Here is a 14,084-nt window from a genome sequence, read left to right on the forward strand (position 1 = left end):
ACCCCTTGGATCGTGATCCGACTCCTCCCCGTGGATCTTATGTTCTGCATTGAGGTGCTACTGGAATTCCTGCCTGATTTGTATTTAACCATTTATAGGTTTGGTAGGCAATTCTGGAGAGGCTAGCAATAGCAAGCTAGCTTTGAAAGCATGAGGTCCCACCTTCCCTTCCGAGTGCTTCAAGACACATGAACGCCACTGATCTATTTCGTAAAAAGAGGACATTTCCCCCTCAGTTTTTAAAGGTACACTCAGACTCCAGTGCATGAACTGTCCAATGTTCCACACATAATTTTTTCAGTTAAATAAGTGCATCATCCGGGTACTTAAAGTGCACTTTTTCTTTTACAACAAAATAACGTAGAATGGTGCACAAGAATGCGATTTGGGACGCACCTTTTGTGTTATTTACAGTCTATGGTCCAGACATAACCAACCTATCTGCATTGCTTTGGTAACGATGTAGGCGTACCAATGTGTGTGACAAGGCTTTTAAAACGGATGCGGAAAAAAAATGGATGTGCATAATTTTTCTCACCAAATAAGTGGCCTGACTTATTTGCAGTGCAGAATTGGCATCGTGAGGTTCCCTGATGTCCAAACCAAAATGTGTTTTGAATTAGATTTGGTGTCCAGCCTTTTAAAATCCTTTTTTTTGCTAGCAGATTTTTGCTAGCAGTCTGAAAATTGCCTAAGCAACTTTTAGCCCTCTAGCGGTTAAAAAACAAAACTGCATGAAAAATTGTCTCTGTTGTACTTCTGTAATGAACTTAAAGGTTCTCTGAGCGATCCTGGGTGTTGTTGACGTTCGGAATATTTTCAAACAAATCGGAGGCTAGCTAGACCCTCCCTCCACCACATCTCATCTAAATAATTGTGAACGTGCATAGTTCTAGCTAATTATATCCTTGTGTGGGTTTGGCGAACATAAAGCGTCAATTTAGAAGAAAAAAAAAACAATTTAACGTTACCCATCTGTCCAGCAAAAACAGAGCAACCTGACGTCGGACTGGAAGCCCTTCTGCTCAGTTCTCGCCATCGTTCAAAAACTTTGCTACCGATGTAAATTCGGAACTTCGCACGTTCTTTATCCGACTCCTTCTTCTTTTTAATTTGTTCTTCAGAACGACGTCTATTTGGTCGTGTGTCGGCCATTTTTCAAACTTCCCTCTGATGCTTCGCTGCTCTCCTTCACACACACACCCCCTTCATGTGCATGCGCACTAACCCCCCAGACCCACCCTCAAATACTTCTTGCCAGTGATTGGCTGGAACACTGTTTGTTAGGTTTCGTGGTCCGGGTGAGACATGATTGTTTTTGTTGCCGTTTGTGGAGCCTGTGGTGTCTACAGAGACCGCGTTTTTTTACAGTGTGTTTAGGGGACAGGCAGCTAGCCGATAGTGAGGAGACGTTTGATGTATGTGACAAAAAATGTTTTGGCCCCACATCGCTTAGAGAACCTTTAAAGAGCATATTGCAGGTAAAAAGAAATTTGAAATTTATAGATAACCTTGTATGAAAATACCATATGAAAAGTTAATGCAGGATTTAAAATGTTTTAAAACAACATAAGGGCACTAATTTAGAAGATAAAGTGAGCGTTTCTTGAACTGCTAGTAAAAACGGCTTTTTTTCAACATCGCGTCATTTGACGTCATATCAGGGAGCCGCAGCCTCGGCTCAGAGGAGAGCAGGCTGGTGTTCAGTGAGAGCGCTCGTCAGTCAGTGTGCTTTCGTTAGTTTTTGGATTTTAATTTATCATCGTCATGGTAAATTATTGTGTTTGTGGAGATTGCAAAAACTCCAGCCTGTCAGGACTTCAAGATCGAGTCCACAAGTTTCCATTACAATAAAAGTGACGGTGCTATATAGCCTATCTTTCGTTCCTGGTGCGGTTTGAGCAGGTGAAGAGACGGGATTTCTCTTCTGCATTGGCTCGGAAAACGCGGTCGTGTGTAGCGTTCACTTCAGATCAAATGATTAGCATCCCGGCGATATGATGGAGTTCAACATCATGGTATGCCGAAGCAAGAATATTGATCGTCGTATACTACCAATGGCATCAAATAGTGGTATATAGGTAACTTCATGTCATGCCCTAAATAGAACTTATAATTGAAAAACAAAATTGGTTGTTTAAATACTCAAATCTTTAATGTTCTGTTTATGTTATAACCTAGGTGAAAAATATGTGTTAAAAATTTACCTGAGTAGCCTATGCTTTTAGTATAGAAATATAGGCTACTCAAGTAAAGTTTTTATACATTTAGCCTAATAGTATATAAATCTACCCTAAACATACTAATGTCTGCTGGCCTGTTATTGGATCATAATAATCTGTACAATATTGTGAGCACAGTGTATATCGTTAGCGAACGTGTATAGCCTACTATAAGCACGTCTCACCTAAAAGGCACCTGTCCTGTTCTCCACTGGTTCTCCTCACATCACAGCTCAATTTTTCTCTGAACATTCTGACATTATCCTGGCCTGTCCCTGATCTCTTTAGCATAGCAGGCTCATAACTTTATGGCTTGATCCGTCATACGAGTATTTCCTCAGCGTCCGAAATGTCATGCGATCCATTGTTTTCCTGTTGTGTGAATCGACGGCTCTCCCGCTCATTGCGTCACGCCCGCCACGCCCATTTTCAGACGCGGAAGTAAAATTCTCTCACAAAAACGACTGCAGAAGCTTCTGTAGCGTGTTTATACGTATATTTTAAAGAAAATCTAGTTCCTACATTGTTTTTCTATGCATTGACTCGTTGGGTCCTCTAACCTGCAATATGCCCTTTAAGCCAGTAAGAGCTGTGTGCATAAACCTCACTCCCCTGATCTCAAGAGGTGCATTAGTGATTGAAGCTGGAGGCTGTGGTCTTTAGCATCTTGATTAGCGCACCCACCTTCATTGAACAGATAAATTGCCTTATGTAGCTCTCTGACAGATTTCATTGTAAAGTATTATCTATTGTGAAGGGTCATTTTATTATAGTTCCAACATTATATGCTGTGCTGGAATATATTTTTAAAGAAGTATCATGTCTAGAGTTATGTCTTCAGCTAGTTAACTTGCTCATCATCTGGTTAACTCTTTTAAGCCTATAGTGAATGTTTTATGAGCAGTGTAACCATAAATCAGGTTAAGATGAAAATATTTTGGAAAGAAGATTAATGACGAATTGGCTTATTTAAATTTACATTGTTTCTTTTAAGTAGACTCTGCAGCATCTCCATTTGAAATGACACATGGTTTATTTTGATGTTTGTCCATAATTCAAAATACTGTAATTTGGTGACAGGAACAGGGACTCAACCACAAGCTGTCTGTTTGGACAGTGTGGCCCTGGACCCAGTCAGCACAGCCATAGCTAAACGTCACCATGAAAACAACAAAATGACTTTGGCTAGAGAGTCAAATCTCTATCAGATTAAAGGCTTCACTGTAACTGCTGAGCTCAGAAAATGATTCATAAAGTCCTGCCAAAGGTGACGTGAAGAAGTAGTTGAGGATTGGAACAGAAGGCCTACTTCAGTGTGTGTTTATTTCAAAGTGCTTTGGATAGACTTTTTGGAATGTTGTTAAAATGAATTCATCCACGACCTTCTGCATGTTTTTAGGTGACTCTTTGAAAACACTCTTTTCATATCAAGTTTATACTTATTTTATTACTGTTCCTTGACAAATTTAACAGTTTTAAATGAAAATAAAAAAAAACGTTTTATTTACAAGGCAGATGTTGATATATAGGCTATTTTGAATTCTATAAAGAATGTAGTTGCTTGTAAAACTTCTGCGGTGTATAGCCTAACCTTACATAAAACGTTTTAGCGCGTTTCCTCTTGTAGTTCTACAGTGTATTATTCTTTTGCTTGTAATTGTTTTGTTCCCATAAAACCTTTACAAAAAGGTTAAATTTAAAGAAAAGAAAAGAAAAAAAAAACAGAAAAAAAAAACAGGTTACTTCAGTGTGTTGTTTATTTTGATCAACAGAGGGCGCTGCTCAATAAACCAGCTTTACCGTGGTATCATTCGACTTCCGCTACTAATTTGCGCAATTTTGGCTCTGTCAGTTTAACAGGAACTAAACGACACAAGGATAACATAATTTTATAAGGTAAGACATCGTTATCAGCTTCCCTAACCTTATACTGAAATGATTTTCAATGGTATTCTCCGCTTTTCGTTGTTTTACGTGATGACAGAGAAAGCGCGTTGGAACTGAAAGTTCTCACAGGACGTTTCTTGCTTTTGGCCGTTTGCTTCTAGAGGCCTTTTGTTTTTGGGGTCTTTCGCCATGACAACGCGTTAAATGTGTTTGGTAGGCTACCTCCCTTTGCGCTCCATTTAATAAGTGTTTTTGAATTAAAAACGCGTCCTGATCGTGAGCTTTCAGTTATAAATGAAAGGTAATGTGCTCTGCATAGAAATTATACTCAATACTGATAACAATTTTATTATAACTTTTTTAATATTAACCAAATTTAAGTATTCTTATCAGATAAAATTAAATGAAAATACATTCAGATGTTTATGTGCGTAATGTTTTGTTAATATAATGCAATTTTGCCTGGTTATGCATTATTTTATTGTGTCACAGGCACAGCCTATGCAACATTATGTCATATGTTGAACATAATTATGAATTATGTATATTTTTGGCAGTTAAAGGTTCATAGTCATGTTATTTAAAAAAAAAAAAACCTAGTGTTTACTAGAAAATGTTGTGTTTTTTCTAATTAAGTTTCAAGACTGAGTGTTTTGCCACACGTTTGAATTCAGTGACTACAATTTTGTTTATATTCACCTAAATCAGTTTTGCCCAAATAGTTTTTCAAGATGTTATTTCTGTTTCACTGCTGGTCATTTTCTGACTCGGGAAGTTGGAAAACCATTCAAAATTGGCCCATCATTTTTCAGCGAATTGCTCTTTAGAGTGGCAACCTTTGTTGTTTTCTACGCCCTCTGAAAAATGAATAAAAATCAAGCATCAATGTGCCAACAAAGTGGTCACCCACAACAAGGTCGATTTTTGTGACAGATCTTTGGTGATTTGCACTCTCTCCATCTATTCAAGTCCTTTCAATCTGATGAGTTAGTGTGCACCGTTCTATCACAACTGTGGATGTCCAGTGACGCATGAATCCGATTCAGCAGGTTTCTAGTAAGATTGCAGGTAGTGCCGCTGGTAAAGGCCTTCAATTGACCCATGGCTAAGCCACGCCCCCTCCACTCTCTCGGACAAACAGCCGACATTCGGGGACAGGCGCAATGGCAGCTGTCACAGTAGGAGACATTTCACAGGAGGCAATTGGTGATTTTTGGAGACAGAAAGATTATATATCATCTCGAACTAAGGCCCCGTCCACACTACTGCGTTTTCGTTTAAAAACGGAGACCTTTTGCTACGTTTGCACCTCCCGTCCACACTAAAACGGGAAAAACGAAGACCTAAAACGGAGAAGTTTAGAAACGCTGCAGCTGCGTTTTTCGTTTTGAATCTCCGGAGGGCGTTTTAGTGTGGACGAGACAAAACGGAGGAGTTTACAAACGATGACGCAGAGGCTCACGCTCGGCTCTATGATTGGGTGTCATCAGTCATGACGTATCTTTCCCTGATTCGCCAACCACTGTTTACACCGGAACGCGCATGCCCAGTGTTGGTGAATGGTCACGTGATCCAAGTTTTCAGTCGTTTTAGTGTGGACGGAGATAAATTCTAATACGCAGGTAAACCGCTAGTGTGGACGGAGATCGTTTTCGTTTTAATTCTCCGTTTTTAAACGAAAACGCAGTAGTGTGGACGGGGCCTAAGTGACCTTAACTATGCATTGGAGGGTTATATCAATAATTTTATTGTTGAGAAAGTCGATGAAAAGCTTAAGCTCCAGGCATAAATGTACAGGTCGCGGTGTAAACGTGATAAACCACATATTTACATCATTCAGCACAACATTGTTAACATTTGTTATCTCGGTTATTTACAGAGGCGTTAACGTTTTCTAATGTTAGCCTATCGTTACGTTAGAGATTTTAAAGATAACGTTCAATACGCTGTTGACTTAACTTAGAACAGATGTAGACGTCTTTGTTTAATTTATCCACGTTTAGTTGGGGTTGTGGTCTACCACATAACTTAATCACAAAACTTAATCCAGAGCAGATAATTATCTCGGTTGAGGATTGGGTAAAAAAAAATACACACCGTCTCCCAGCCTCTCGGAAACCTAGTGTCGGAGTTGCATGTACCCCATGCACACCGTTTGACCATTTTAAACTTACAATGACAAGGACAAATGAATGAAAACTGACTAACTGCGTTGCATTTCAATAGACTTGGATGCAGAGAATGTGAGTGTATTTGGTTAGCTTGGCATGGCTTAGCCATAGGTCAATTAGAATAGCACAGTTGCCCTATTATTTGACCTTGTGGCAGTACAAAAATCGGAAGTGGGAAATATTTTTCAGTAGACTATTCATTCTCAATCATGATCGACTTTGTATTTCCAAAATGTCAGATTGTTCATTTAATATGCATATAGTGTATCCTAGGCCTGTCATGATTAATAATTCATTGTATGATCATGGTTTTTCTATCTAATAGCAATTATTTGAGATAACAGCAATAATTGAGCAATTTCATTTTCAATTAAATTTTGCCTTCCAAATAAAAGAAATTGAAGCGCTTGAAAGCATCTAATGTGCAATATGTCTTCTTGTCTGGTGTGGTATGGAGAAGCAGGGGAGTCATAAGCTGGTAGTAAAGAAAAAAAAATGTGAGAAAGTAGCCTACACTCTTAGAACAAATGGTTCTATTTAGAACCAAAAATGGTTCCATCCCCCGCTTCATATATGGAACTCCAAAATGGTTCTAAATAGAACCATTTTTTTGGTAAAAGGTTCTATTGGCCAAGTATGGAACCCCAGGGTTCTATATAGAGCCCAGAGGAACCCTTTTTTTAAGAGTATATAGAACCTTTTGAGGGGTTCCAAATACGTAGCACTGATAGAACCTTTTAAGGTTCTATATAGAGTGTATGCATCCATAAATATGACATCATGCAGCGCACTTCAGATCACAGCACATTCTAAAATACAAATTTAATAATAAAAAAAGAGTTAGGCTACCTGTATTAAACATCAGTTTCTGTTTTTACGCATCTTGTTCGTCTCTGTGCCAGACCCCTTCTGTTTTTGGCTCCACATCAAATAAACTTCCTTTAAAGGGTTTATTGACTGATCATTCTCACTAAGGAACACATTTCCTGTAAAGCTGCTTCTCGCAGGAGTACATCCATGTCCTTCTTTGCAAGCAATAGCCCACAAACAACAACAACAACAAACAGTGAATGGGTGATGTTTTTTTTTTACTAGAGATAAGAAATGAGTTGTCTTTTTTTTGGTCTGTGAAAGAAAACTCCCCTGAGTCAAGATGTGCTTTTCTTGATAACATCCGTTATAGTGTTCGCCTCGCGTATCTCCAGATGTCTAACAATACAGTTTAAATTGTGATCAAATCACAATTCAAAACGTCATGAAACATGAGCACAACAACTCTCTACACTGTACAGAAATAATTAGGCTATTAGATTAAAGTTGCATTGTGTAATGTTTTGGAGGATCTGTTGACAGAAATGTCAAACCATGTTTACAGTGGTGTATAAAGACCTTACTTAATGAACCGTTATGTACCTTATAATGAGCCATTTCTATCTACACACACCGCGGGTCCCCTAACATTGAAATGCGCCACCTTGTTTCTACGGTAGCCCTAAACGGACAAGCGCGTTTCGTCACTATGTTGTTCTTCATGCAATGAAGCTGGCTAAAGTCAGCGAATAAAACACTTATACAATGATGAACAAGTAACAATAATATTCGTTTTTATTAAATAATTAAGTAAACACAATTTCTTAATTTACCTAAGAAACCGCATTGATTTACTTATTGCTACTCTGCTGTCTCAGACGACGACATTTTTTCCTGTCGGCTACCGTAACTTCCGTTGCTTGCGATTCGCAACCTCACCACTAAATGCCACTAAAAATCACACACCTTTAAGTAAATAATGCTGTAGCAAACAATAATAAAATGTACATTGCATGCAAACTGGGTTAATGTTTTTTTTGTAATGGTTTTGTGATTCAGTCCCATTTGGCTTCTTTCCCAGCATGCACTGGGGCATGGATAATTATGGTTGCTATGTTTAACTCTTTGCCAGTTTTGTTTTCAATTTGTTGTCATGTTTACACTAAATGAATTGTAGGGATCCACATATATCGGCCACCATATCGGTATCGGCCGATGTTGAAAACTTTTGCTGATAATTTACTCACTCCCATGTCATCCAAGATGTCCAAGTCCTTCTTTCTTCAGTCGAAAAGAAATTAAGGTTTTTGATGAAAACGTTCCAGGATTTTTCTTCATTTAATGGACTTCAATGGGAACCAAACGGTTCAAGGTCCAAAAGACAGTTTCAGTCCAAACTGCAAACTGTTCAAAGGGCTTTAAACGATTCCAGACGATGAATAAGGGTCTTATCAAGCGAAACGATCGCTCATTTAAAAAAATAAATAACAAAGTTTAAGTTTTATAAGCTCAAATGGTCGCCTTGCTCTGTTTCGTGACTCTCCTGTTCGAACTCTTTTATCAATATGAACAAATCTTTCAACGAATGAAAAGAACAAATTGACTCGGGAAGAGATTTGTTCGTTTTGATGAACGAGTTCGAATGAGAGTCATGAACGCGTATCACAGAACAGAGCAAGGCGAGCATTTGAGCTTATAAAACTGTTAACGGTTGGAGATTTTAGTGACGGCATCTTATTCTTCGCAGTTTAAGATCAGTGAAAACATTTACTATTAATAGTTCGTAAATCGTAATAATTTGTTTAATTCGTTAAACCTACAGGCAGACAGTCTATGCAAACATCTGTTTACCATTCTTACATAAATAGTTGCATTTAATTTAATATGAATAATGAAGATTTTACAAAATTCGCACTGCTCGAGTTGAATGAGGCCCTCAAACTTTATATAATAATAAAATGTATTTACGACGTGTATAGAAACAGACAGGGTCTTTCAATAATGTTTTTTTTTATGAGAAACGAATCAAGCAGCTTATTTTTAAATGCCAATTGCGAATGCAACCCAACCGATAGCCACAATCACTGCCTGTGTCCAAAACAATGCCTACAGATTAGCCTTTAATAGTCATTAGGCTTTGTTGGCACTTGTGTGTTATGGGATTGTATGCGACTGCCGAGAGTTTTCCCAGTGTCAGCAGAAGGGGGGCAGTTTTTTGTAAGCAGAACAACAGTAAACAGATTATATGGCAGACAAACAATGGAAAGTGTTCCTAACTGATCACCTCATTACAGCGGAATAACAAGGCCAGCTACGATTAGCAGCAGGGGAATAAGAGCTTGATTGAAGTGGTATTACAGAGGTCCCTTAAACCGTACTGCTTATTAGCTGCAGGTTGAACCATTCCTGTGTGGGTTTTAAATGGAGTCGGGCTCCTCCTGTAGGCAGGCTGTAGACATTCCCTCAGTGGGATCGCATTAACCCTCGCTGTGAGCAGCATGGCTGCCCTACAGAGCTCTGGAAGTAGGACTGCTAATTTAGCTTATTATAATTCAAAGACGTATTTCAGCGGTTGCTTGGTTACCGGGAGAGCTCACTGCATGACCAAGACCTCGGCTTATTTAAATCAACATTCGTGCACTTTGGGCCATTTATTTCGGGCACCACAAAAGAAAGGCTATTGACTTTTCCTGCAATAAGTGTTTAATGTTATTGATGTCGCTGAATGGATCATTTAGGCTCATTAGCCTGTGTCTGAATCAGTAACTATTTCAAAATGATTGAAACCGCATTTCTGGAAAACCTGCATGTGAAAAACACATTTGTTGCACTACTTTTGGCCCACATGCACTAATTTATATCATCCTGTGCAGATGGTGTTGCCTGTTGCAATCGATACTTTTATAATATGTGGTGGCTAATCTTTGCTAAACAGTATCACAACAAATTGTCCGGTAATAAAACGGTAGCCTGTTTTTAGCACCACAGATATTAAAGCACATATGTTGCTGTTTATTTGCTTGTTTATTTGTTTGCATTGTGACATTTAAAAGGCAAACACATTTTTTACTCGCATTATCATTACAATAATACATAAAATAAACTCTACCGTATAAAATAACTAATGTGTACAGATATTTTATATTTGAGTTTTAAATATATTTTTTTCTATATACTTAAATATACTTTTTTCCTGTTGTTCTCATTGGCTTGTAATAAAGTACTGTTTTTTATTTAAAAAATACTGTAAATTATGCAATGTTTTTTTTTTTTTCTTAAGGAACAGAAATTAAAGGTAGTGCAACAAATACTACTTAACTTCTGTTTGAAATAATACATAATTCTGCTTGTATTTGCATTACAGTAATAAATTAGATTTAGCATTTGGGCATTTTTGTAAAAACATGAACGATGATTTACTTTAACCCTTTCCCTGCCATTGGCAAGGTTTTCCGACAATTTGTGTTTTCACTGATATTTGTTATGCTGTTACAGATCTTCTGATATCTCCAGAATCAGATCCAAAAATAAGAAGATAAGAAAATAGATAGAAAATAGAAGTACTGTGTTGCACAAGTACTGTAGGCTATAGGTGATCAAACATTCAATAGTTTTACCAAGAAAAATGTTGAATCCACAAAGAGAAAAAATGACCTTGACAAAAATATGAGTTTCTCAGCTTTTTAATTAAATTGACCCACATTCAATAGTTGATTAAACAAAATAGATGAAGCATTTTTTGTTTAAAAACAGAGGTTATATTCTTTATTTTAATATGTTGACTGTTAATAGTCACTCAACAAAATATTCTGGGGGCCATGAAAGTTTTACAAATATGATCAAACATGCTGGTGCCGGCTGGCAACTTTTTTTTTTTAGCAAACGCTATTAGGGAAAGAGTTCAGAAAAAAAGTCATATTATTGTAGATTGAAATCATAATCTTTTTGATATTTGGGGTAAAGTGTGAACATGTTCTTGGTAGGGTTTTAAAAGATTCATCCAAGGAAAAAAAACATCAGCCACAGTCATTTTCTGTTTGCTCTATTTTTGGCAAATCTTCCAGTTAACTGCTTTATATAAAATCCATCCAAGACAGTGAGTAACATATGTTTTCACGCACACTTACTCCTCTCCTTGACCAATCAGAGACAAATGACCTTTGGTTTGGAAACATGACAGAAACCAGGGTGGAACAGATTTCCGGAGGAATCTGTCACAGTAGAGGTCTGTATTAATCACTTGCTCACTTGAGCCCCGTCACACCCGGTGTGTAGGTTACTAATGTGTCTCTGCCGCTCTTCTGGACAGCAGCCACTTCCAGTTGTCTGAATGTCTGCTGCTGTTCGGAGGCTTCTTGCCACAAGAGATACTTACAACAGTCTTAGTAAATTGCAGTTGTCTAAGGCAGTGCCGAGAAAATCATGGTGTAAACTAAGACAGTCATCCGGATTCTATTTTTTTTTTTTTTTTTAATATTGTATGGCAGGCAGCACAGTCATAGATAGTCCAACCTCAAATACGTCCAGCTTTTGTCATCCAAACTCAATGAATGTGAATGCAGACCTGGTAAAATGTGTGCATACTGTTCCTCTGAACCCAGGGATTAGTCAAAGAATATTAAGTATGGATGCAATTCCCATTACAAACCTCATGAAATATGCATAAATGGTATGAATTATAAAGAGAAAGACTTCTGAATGTATCACAGAGCAAGACTGGAGGTCATTATGCTGTCTGTTAACGTGTTTTAAACCAGTGCTTAAAGTTGTATTTGAACTTTGAGTTCCCCCATCCTCCTCCTCCTTCAGAGCCCTGTCAGTGTGTTTGGCAGCCGTCGCTTAGCCGGCGCAGCTGTCTGCAGTCAAGCCTCTGTTAGCGTTTGGCATATGGACATGAGTAATGGCTGAAGAAAAATGGAAAATGACATTTACTGTGAAATGCGTAGCCATGCAAAGTTGGGGTTTAACAGAGGGGAGCCAGAGGTCTGACAGCTTGCTGTTAATATAAGATATCAAACTGTGATTTCAGTACAGTGAAGAAGTACAACCGATAAATGTCAGAACTTTGGTAACCCTTCTTTTCACCTCCAAAAAGAGTTTCTAGTGCATCTCTGACTGTTTCTTGTTTCTGCTTTTTGCCCAGTGAATCCCATCATGTAATGTTGTTGTGGGGTTTTTAGTGACCCTGTGTTGTTTTGTTTGCGTCTTGACTCTTTTTATTGAGTTTAGTTTCTTTCCGTTTCCCTTTCTTCTGCGGATTGCTTCATGTGTTAATTAAAAGAAAGTGGATCTTAGTACACTCATTATTAGGGTTGGGTATCGTTTGAATTTGAACGATTCTGATTCCGGTTCCTAACGATTCTCGATTTCGATTCGTTTAAGAGGCAGGGTCAAAAAAGTTTAGCTAACCAACGGTCTTTCTGAAGGAAATACTCCTTCTGTCACAAATACTTGTCACAAATTTTGCATTTTGCCGAGATTTCGGTAATTTTTAGAAAAGTGAAGCCACACTTTGGACCGCCGACGTAAGCTACTCATGTTTGACTCGCGCGGTTATGCCAACACTTGCCTTTAGATGCTTTTTCGTTGGTGTTGTTCAGCAGTTTCTTCTTCCGCTCGGCGGACTGTGAATATCGAAACTAGGAATTGAAATTTTAACTTTTGAACGATTCCGGGAAAAACGAAAAGTTAGTCCCGGTTCCAATCGATACTCGATTCTCGATACCCAACCCTACTCATTATCTTGTATAGGAATTATACAAACAAAAACAAACCATGATTACAAAATATGCCAAGTACGAAAATTGTCAAAAATTTTGTTCTGATGTTTTTTTTAATCTTCCGTGTTTAATCTCTCGTTTTAGTGTGTTAGATGCTGTCCTATTTTTTGTCAGATTTAATGAAAATCACTTTTGTGATATTAACTCTCCATTTGTCACACATAACTTTGATATACTAGCCTATATATATATATATATATACTTTCCATTTTTTTATTTTATTTGTACATTTTATTTATTAGTCACACATTAAACGTGAAAATATAATAATATTTATTTATTTATTATACATTTTAATTTATGCTACATTCACAATCCATGATCTGTTACTTGCTTTAGCATAATTTTGTATTGAAAAAGTACACCTGAAACTGCTTTGAGACACAAAGAAATAGTTTCCCTGTACTGGTTTTAGGAATACAATAGAATTGAGGGACAGTGATGTGTGATAGACATCAGACATTAATTCAATGTCTCTTTTTAACACCACAGCGGGATTTGATCCCTGATACCACCCTCGCTGTGACAAGCAACATTGGGCTGCTGTGAATTCCAAAAGATGCTTTTTTTCCCCCCCAGCAGACTTTTTCAAATGCAAGAGAGACAGTGAGTCAAAGGGAGCGAGATAGAGATAAAAATACAAAAAGAAGGAAATGACGAGAGGGACGATTGCTTGTCTGTGCCCTGCAGAGCCGTCCAGATATTTTGCTCTCCGTCTCTTTCCTTTCTAGGTCCTCTAGATTTGGTGAAGGTGATGTGTCAGTCACCCGTGGTGATGTGATGTGACGCTCCATCGCCGCAGGTGCCGGTGCACTTGTCACAGCCTCAGCTGGCTCGCCCCATTAGTGTCCTCCAGATCTTGAATTCTGCCATCCCACCTTTCAGACCAGTCGTGCCTCATTCGCCCAACTTTAGCCAGAGGCAGACCGCTGCCTGCAGTGTGCACCTCATCTGATGGACACCAAAGCTGTCTGCTGTTATAGTCGCCATTTACAGAACAGTGATCAAGGGCACAGCGCCGTCTGCGGAGTCGGGCTGAAGAAAGACAATAAGGATGAACCTGACCTCGAGCTTTTTCCACATTTATCCCTTTTTCGCCTGTGTGGCCTTTACAATAATCCAAAATTAATTTTTCTCTCAGGGCACAAAGCAGAAAACATTGGTAGGCGCACTGAAAAAAAAAATGTTGCTTATTGAATTCAATTAATTTTAAA

This window comes from Pimephales promelas, chromosome 14 (genome assembly GCF_988280905.1).
Source record: "Pimephales promelas chromosome 14, fPimPro1.hap1.1, whole genome shotgun sequence".
Taxonomy (NCBI): Eukaryota; Metazoa; Chordata; class Actinopteri; order Cypriniformes; family Leuciscidae; genus Pimephales; species Pimephales promelas.